The 8,979-nt window shown below is 41.1% G+C and overlaps 1 pseudogene; it reads left to right on the forward strand.

Moving 5' to 3' along the window:
* The first annotated feature begins 3,376 nt into the window (after positions 1–3,376).
* LOC739087 (ribosomal protein S20 pseudogene) lies at positions 3,377–3,842 on the forward strand (annotated as a pseudogene).
* The last annotated feature ends 5,137 nt before the right edge of the window (positions 3,843–8,979 follow it).

Below are 8,979 nucleotides of genomic sequence, written 5' to 3' on the forward strand. Positions count from 1 at the left end.
CCTCCTAAAGAGTGCTGCCAACTTAGGCACAACCACCTTCCTGGGGCTTTTTAAGAGTTAGCAGAGCAGCCCTGGTGCCCTACCAACCACCACAAACACCCCCCACCACATCCCAAGTCTGGGGAGAATGGAGGGTGGTAGAGTGATGGAGATGGCAAAGGCAGACAGCAGAGTATCCTGAGGACATGGCCTGCCGCATTTCACACTGGAGGGCTGTGCTCTGGGCCAGGCCACTCAGCAGAGGGGCAGACTATTGGGTTGGGAGCAGTGGAGGCGGGAAGATAGCAGAGGTGGGCAATGCCTAACCTTGTTTTTTACTCTAGCTCGCTACTTTAAATTTTCCCTTTTTTTGTCTCCTTAATTCCCAGCCATGTTTCCCATATGAATAGACTCTCCCTGGCTGGGAAAGCCGGACAAACTCCATTTGACCTTTTGATTTACAAGACATTAAGTGCTCCATACCCAACCCCCTTCCTCAAGGAGTTAACCTGTGTAAGCAGATCCTCAGCATTTCACAGGAGCCCAGTTAACTGATAAGGTACTGTAACAAACCATGTATGAAGTTCCCAGGATTTTTCTCAAAGAGATAACAACATAAAGCCTTGAGTTCGTGTACGGCATAGCATCTATATCTAACTCTAATGAAGGATTTAGAGCCCTGCACCTGGTACCGTTGCTTTTTGTAATCATTTGTCTTTTAAATTGTTTATCTCTCTGTAACCATTTGCTTCTTTTGATTCTTGCATGTTTTTACTCCTGTAGAATTATTGCATTTGAGTTCCCCTCCCCTTCCTAAACCAAGGTATAAAAGTTAATCAAGCCCCTTCCTCGGGGCCAAGAGAATTTTGAGCATTAGCCGTCTCTTTGGCCGCCGGCTTAAATAAAGGACTCTTAATTCGTCTCAAAGTGTGGCGTTTTCTCTAACTCGTTTGGGTGTAACAGGTGGACCTCCCATCTGGGAGCACCCAGAAGTGCTCTCATCTGAGCCCATGGCGGACCCAACACCTAAATGCTTGCTACCCCGAGAGCAAGGAGGCCAGGCTGTGTTAGCCAGAGGGTCACAGAGACCACAGAGAGGATCACGACAATGGCTGGTTAGAGAGTGACATTCACCCCATGCCCTTCTCTCTTGTCCACCCCTCACAGGAAGTGCTGGTTGTCATCAGAATTCCAGCTCCAATCTTGATAAATGAGTTTGAAGGGTTTTTTGTTTTTTTTTGTTTGTTTGTTTGTTTTGAGACAGAGTCTCTCACTCTGTTGTCCAGGCTGGAGTGCAGTGGCGTGATTTCAGCTCACTGCAACCTCCACCTCCTGGGTTCATGCGATTGTCTTGCCTCAGCCTCCCAAGTAGCTGGGACTACAGGCACGCACCACCAAGCCCAGCTAATTTTTGTATTTTTACTAGAGACAGGGTTTCACCATGTTGGCCAGGATGGTCTTGATTTCTTGACCTCGTGATCCGCCCGCCTCAGCCTCCCAAAGTGTTGGGATTACAGGCATGAGCCACCACGCCTGGCTGAGTCTGAGATTTTAAACTACCTTTTAATAAACTAGAAAGTGGGATCTGAAAGAGGGTGGTTGAAGACAGTAACTCAAAAAGTAAACGATTTTGTGTTTGTGCCCCATCATTATACTTTAGAATGCTGCCATCTTCCTTACACCCCAGCAGGACCACCTGCTTCTCATATCTACTCCAGAAAAGGGTGGCATGTCAGGCAGGAGCCAGCTACACTGTGTCCCTCCAGCTAGGAACTTGGATGGGCTATGGATGCCAGCATTTCTCCCTTCCCTTCGATCTCAGCAGTAACACTAGTTGGCTGAACACTTTCCACTTGCCAGGCAGTGTTTAAATTATTGATGTGTGGCCAGGAGCGGTGGCTCACACCTGTAATCCCAGCACCTGAGGAGGCCAAGGCAGGCAGATCACCTGTGGTCGAGTTTGAGACCAGCCTGGCTAACATAGTGAAACCCTGTCTCTACTAAATATATATAATATATATTATATTTATATGTATTATTTTTGTATATGTATATACATATGTGTATATATTATATATGTGTATATATACACACACACAAAATTTAGCTGGGTGTGGTGGCACACGCCTGTTATCCCAGCTACCTGGGAGGCTGAGCCATGAGAATTGCTTGAACCAGGGAGGCAAAGGTTGCAGTGAGCTGAGATTGCGCCACTGCACTCCAGCTTGGGCATCAACTGTCTCAAAATAAAAAAATAAAAAAATAATGAATGTCTGTCCAATTCAAGCTTGTTATTTAAAGAGCAGACCATATCTGCTCCCTGCATGACTTCTCTTACCACCTCTAAAACTGCTGCCAGCCAGGCAGTAATGACACAGTTGGTATCTTTGCAATATTTGCTGATATTGACCCCTCCCTTCTTGAAAATTCTGCCTTATTTGGTTTGTGTGACATCACTCCCTGTGGGGTTTCTCTTCCCACTGAGTACTCTTTTTCAGACCCATAGATTGGTTTCTAGCCAGCTTTCTTGCTATGCCTCCATATTGATATAACCCTGGACTCCATTCTGAGCACTCTTCTCACTTGATTCTCTACCTTAGTAATTGTCTCCTTGACTGGGGCATTAGTTACTGCAGCTATGTGAATTTGATATGTTCAGACAGCCACACTCCAAACCCATAGATCTTTGGCTAATGGTTGGCTCTACCAGAGTGTCCTTCAGGCAACCTAAACTGATCATTTCCAAGGTTGAACATATCATCTCCCATAAAGCCGGTTCTTTTTGACATAACCCAATCAGGAGAATAATTCCTAAGACTGGAACAAGCCTTCTCTCTCTCCCAACCCCACCGATCACTTGCCAAATTCTTTTATTTCTACTTTTTTTTTTTCTCAGAGATAGGGTCTTGGTCTGTCACCCAGGCTGTAGTGCAGTGGTGGTGTCACAGTTCACTGCAGCCTTGAACTCCTAAACTCAAGTGACCCTCTTGCCTCAGCCTCCAGAGTAGCTAGGACTACAGGTGTGTGCCACCAGGCTTGGCTAATTAAGAAAAAAAAAATCTGTGTGTGGTGATCTGGTGATCTTGCTATGTTGCCCAGGCTATCTCAAACTCCTGGCCTCAAGTGATCCTCCCACCTCAGCCTCTCAAAATGTTGGCATTACAGGTGTGAGCCACCACACCCAGCCATTATTTCTACCTTTTAAACTAGTGAGTCTCAAACTTTGGTCTCTGAATCCTTTTACACTCTTAAAAATCATTGGTATCTCAAAGAGATTCTATGTAAATGAGCCATATTTATAGATATTTACCATACTAGAAGCTAAAATAAAAAATTTAAACATATTTAAGAGGAAGACGCGGTCGTAGGTGCTGAGGATTTCTGGTCCGCATGCTCCTGCTCCTGACTCACCGCTGTTCGCTCTCGCTGAGGAACAAGTCGGTCAGGAAGCCGCGCAGCAGCCATGGCTTTTAAGGATACCGGAAAAGCACCCGTGGAGCCGGAGGTGGCAATTCACCGAATTCGAATCACCCTAACAAGCCGCAACGTAAAATCCTTGGAAAAGGTGTGTGCTGACTTGATCAGAGGCGCAAAAGAAAAGAATCTCAAAGTGAAAGGACGAGTTCGAATGCCTACCAAGACTTTGAGAATCACTACAAGAAAAACTCCTTGTGGTGAAGGTTCTAAGACGTGGGATCGTTTCCAGATGAGAATTCACAAGCGACTCATTGACTTGCACAGTCCTTCTGAGATTGTTAAGCAGGTTACTTCCATCAGTATTGAGCCAGGAGTTGAGGTGGAAGTCACCATTGCAGATGCTTAAGTCAACTATTTTAATAAATTGATTACCAGTTGTTAAAAAATATATATATATTTATTTAAAATAAAAAACCCATCACATATTGACATAACTAATAAGCCCACCACATATTTACAAGAATCACACATTGACACATTAACACTAACATTTCTATTAGAAAATTATTTTCCAAAACAAAAAAAATAAGAAGAGTTGCACTGCTTTACATTTTTGTAAATCTCTTAATGTCGCTTAACAGAAGGAGCTGAATTACAATATCTGCTTCTCTTGCAATATATTCAGTTGCAACCAAAATGCAATGATTTTGTTTGAAGTATACAGAGAAAAATTCATCCTCAAACAGATAAGTAGATGGAAAAGGTAGGGGAGTTTTAACATCATTTTTAGGTAATTGTAGATAATTCTTTTGTTGCTACACCAAAGCTCAACAAGTGGTAGTTTCTTAAAGGTTAGCTATAAAGTAGATTCCAAAACCATATCAGTGAATTTTTTGTACTCTGTTATATTAAAATCTACTGGGTTATTTTACACTTTGAATGAATCTTTTACCCCTTAATGCATGACTTTGTGACATTGTGTGCTGGGCTTTGGAAATTTTATTCACTGAGTCATGCATACCTTCCTGACATTGACCCATTTCCCTCTAAATGTCAAATAATCACATTTGATGTTTGCACCGCTGTATTGCTTTGCAAGACTGCCGTAACAGAGTACCACAAATTGTGTAGTTTATAATAACAGAAATCTATTCTGTCACATTTATGAAGGCTGGAAGTCTGAAATCAAGATGTTGGCAGGGTGGTTTCCTCCTTAAAGGGCTCAAGGAGAATCCCTTCATGCCCCTCTCTGAGTTTCTGGTGGTGGTGTGAAGTCCTTGGTATTTCTTGGCTTGTAGCTGCATTACATCAGTTTCTGCCTCTGTTTTCACAGGCCTACTCCCTTGGGTGTGGCTACATTTCTGTATCCAAATTTATACTCATAACACCAGTTCATTGAATTTGGAGCCTCCTCTAATCCAGTATGACCTCATGGTAACTCAAGTGTATCTGAAAACCCTGTTTGCCAAGGTCACAATCATAGATATAAAAAATTAGGACTTCAACATGTCTTTTTTGGAGTCACAATTCAACCCACAACACCCATTAGTGTCATCAGAAAAATGTTCAAGAATTGGGAAGCTGTCAGATTCACAGGGGTGGGTAAAAGTCTTCCAAAATTCTAATTTTTACCTGAAAACTTAGATTTCATCATTGGCAAAAAATACAACTAGTAACAAACACTAAAATAAAAACTAGAAAAATTTGTTATTCTTGAAGTGAGAGGTTCACTTTGTTGACTTTAAAGAAAACGTCTCCCAAATATGCAAGTCTGATAACCCTAGTTTATACTAGTAATTTTCTTTCAGGTGAAATCATATTTACCATACTAGAAGTTAAAAGTATAGTAAAACTTTTAATATAAAAGTTTTTTTCATGTTCCATAAAATAAAAACGGTTAGTTCAGTTCATAACTTAACTACAAAAGCGCTTTCCCTTGGGACAACCATCATATTTTACTCTGCAACTAAAATGCTTTGTATATCCTTCGTATATTGCATCACACAAAGTATTAAAAGGTTGTGGGCGCAGTGGCTCATGCCTGTAATCCCAACATTTTGAGAGGCTGAGGCAGGCAGATTACTTGAGCCCAGGAGTTTGAGACCAATCTGGGCAACAGAGTGAGACCCTGTCTTTACAAAACAAACAAAAATTAGCTGGGCCTGGTGGTGCATACCTGTGGTCCCAACTACCAAGAAGGTTGAGGTGGGAGAATTGCTTGAGCCCAGGAAGTCAAAGCTGCAGGGAGCTGAGATCACGCCACTGCATTCCAGCCTGAGCAATAGAGCAAAAACCCTACCTAAAAAAAAAAAAAAGGAGGCTGGTGATTCAGGAATGATAGAAAAAAAAAGAAAAAAAAGGATATGTACTCAAAGGTAAAGACTTAATAAAAATTAATAATATTTATTGCTTCATAAAGGATATTTAAAAAACATTTTTTTCCCTGTGAGTTGATGGTAGTGAAGCACACAAGACTACTAGTGGACTTTAGTGCCTCATTATACTAAGACACTAACAGTTTTACCCATTATTTCTTTTGCACTATTAGTGCAAATGTCAATACAGTGAAAAACGCAAATATGATCTTACTGTAATTGTGAAAATAGTTGTGACCTCATGGACCCCCTGAAAGTGTCTGTAGACCACATTTTGATAACCACGGTCCTAAAGAACTCTCCACCAACTCTACCTCTGCCTTAGGACTCATGAGTTCTTAGGAAGACTATTACAGTAATCATCACCATAACCAGTTCTCTCTCTCTCCAGAGCTGTCCCCTTCTATCAGTCTTCCACACAGCCAGAGTGAGCGTTCAGAAAAGTATCAGTGGGACATTCTGCTTAATACCCTTCAGTGAGTTCCCACTGGCTTTAAGGTCCAAACTCCTTAGCATAGGGCATATGATGTAAACTCTTCATCTAGCAATGACTTATGTTTTCCACCTGTTCTCCAGCCATATTCTCCACATGTCTTCCAATTCAGCCAGACCAGTTCTCTTAATCTATCATGCTGTTCTCCCTGCCAGGAATATCCTCATCTCCTCACTTTTTATCTGGCTAAATCTTTACTTACTTTTAAAAGTCAGCTTCTGTTATCTCCTCCAGGAAGACACCCTGGGTCATCTTCCTGGTTCATCAAAAGGATTAGCAGATTTTCCTTCTCTATATTTCCATGACATCGTGTGCTTAGTTCTATTATGGCTTTTGTTTGTTTGTTTTTTGAGACAGAGTCTTGCTCTGTTGCCTAGGCTGGAGTGCAGTGGCACGATCTTGGCTCACTGCAAACTCCACCTCCCAGGTTCAAGCAAATCTCCAGCCCCATCCTCCCAAGTAGCTGCGACTACAGGTGCACACTACCATGTCCAGCTATTTTTTTTGTATTTTTTTAAATTATTATACTTTACGTTCTGGGGTACATGTGCAGAATGTGCAGGTTTGTTACATAGGTATACATGTGCCATGGTGGTTTGCTACACCCATCAACCCATAATCTACGTTAAGTATTTCTCCTAATGCTATCCCTCCTTTACCCCCTGCAACCCCCGGCAGGTCTCAGTGTGTGATGTTCCCCTCCCTGTGTCCATGTGTTCTGATTGTTCAACTACCACTTATGAGTGAGAACATGTGGTGTTTGGTTTTCTGTTCTTGTGTTAGGATGCTGAGAATGATGGTTTCCAGCTTCATCCATGTCCCTGCAAAGGACAAGAACTCATCCTTTTTTATGGCTGCATAGTATTCCATGGTGTATATGTACCACGTTTTCTTTATCCAGTCAATCATTGATGGGCATTTGGGTTGGTTCCAAGTCTTTGCTATTGTGAACAGTGCCACAATAAACATACATGTGCATATGTCTTCATAGTAGAATGATTTTTAATCCTTTGGATATATACCCAGTAATGGGATTGCTGGATCAATTAGTATTTCTAATTCTAAATCCTTGAGGAACCATCACACTGTCTTCCACAATGGTTGAATTAATTTACACTCCCATCAACAATGTAACAGCATTCCTATTTCTCCACATCCTCCCCAGCATCTGTTGTTTCCTGACTTTTTAATGATCGCCATTCTAACTGGCATGAGATGGTATCTCATTGTGCTTTTGATTTGCATTTCTCAAATGACCAGTGATGATGAGCTTTTCTTCATATGTTTGTTGGCTGCATAAATGTCTTCTTTTGAGGAGTGTCTGTTCATATCCTTTGCCCACTTTTTGATGGGGTTGTTTGTTTTATTCTTGTAAATTTGTTAAAGTTCGTTGTAGATTCTGGATATTAGCCCTTTGTCAGATGGATAGATTGCAAAAATTTTCTCCCATTCTGTAGGTTGCCTGTTCACTCTGATGATAGTTTCTTCTGCTGTGCAGAAGCTGTTTAGTTTAATTAGATCCCATTTGTCAATTTTGGCTTTTGTTGCCATTGCTTTTGGGGTTTTAGTCATGAAGTCTTTGCCCATGCCTATGTCCTGAATGGTATTGCCTAGGTTTTCTTCTAGGGTTTTTATGGTTTTAGGTCTTATGTTTAAGTCTTTAATTCATCTTGACTTAATTTTTGTATAAGGTGTAAGAAAGGGATCCGGTTTCAGTTTTCTGCATATGGCTAGCCAGTCTTCCCAACACCATTTATGAAATAGGGAATCCTTTCTCCATTGCTTGTTTTTGTCAGGTTTGTCAAAGATCAGATGCTTGTAGATGTGTGGTATTATTTCTGAGGCCTCTGTTCTGTTCCATTAGTCTATATATCTGTTTTGGTATCAGTACCATGATGTTTTGGTTACTGTAGCCTTGTAGTATAGTTTGAAGTCAAGTAATGTGATGCCTCCAGCTTTGTTCTTTTTGCTTAGGATTGTCTTGGCAACGTGGGCTCTTTTTTAGTTTCATATGAAATTCATACTAGTTTTTTTCCAATTTTGTGAAGAAAGTCAATGGTAGCTTGATGGGGACAGCACTGAATCTATAAATTACTTTGGGCAGTATGGCCATTTTAACGATATTGATTCTTCTTATCCATGAGCATGGAATGTTCTTCCATTTGTTTGTGTCCTCTCTTATTTCATTGAGCAGTGATTTGTAGTTCTCCTTGAAGAGGTCCTTCACATCCCTTGTAAATTGGATTCCTAGGTATTTTATTCTCTTTGTAGCAATTGTGAATGGCTCTGTTTGTCTGTTATTGGTGTATAGGAATGCTTGTGATTTTTGTACATTGATTTTGTATCCTGAGACTTCGCTGAAGTTGCTTATCAGCTTAAGGAGATATTGGGCTGAGATAAGGGGGTTTTCTAAATATACAATCTTGTCATCTGCAAAAAGAGACAATTTGACTTCTTCATTTCCTAATTGAATACCCTTTATTTCTTTCTCTTGTCCAATTGCCCTGGCCAGAACTTCCAACACTATGTTGAATAGGAGTGGTGAGAGAGGGCATGCTTGTCTTGTGCCGGTTTTCAAAGGGAATGCTTCCAGCTTTTCCCCATTCAGTATGATATTGGCTGTGGGTTTGTCATAAATAGCTCTTATTATTTTGAAATACGTTCCATCAATACCAAGTTTATTGAGAGTTTTTAGCCTGAAAGACTATTGAATTT

Source organism: Pan troglodytes, chromosome 2, assembly GCF_028858775.2.
Source record: "Pan troglodytes isolate AG18354 chromosome 2, NHGRI_mPanTro3-v2.0_pri, whole genome shotgun sequence".
In the NCBI taxonomy this organism is placed as follows: domain Eukaryota; kingdom Metazoa; phylum Chordata; class Mammalia; order Primates; family Hominidae; genus Pan; species Pan troglodytes.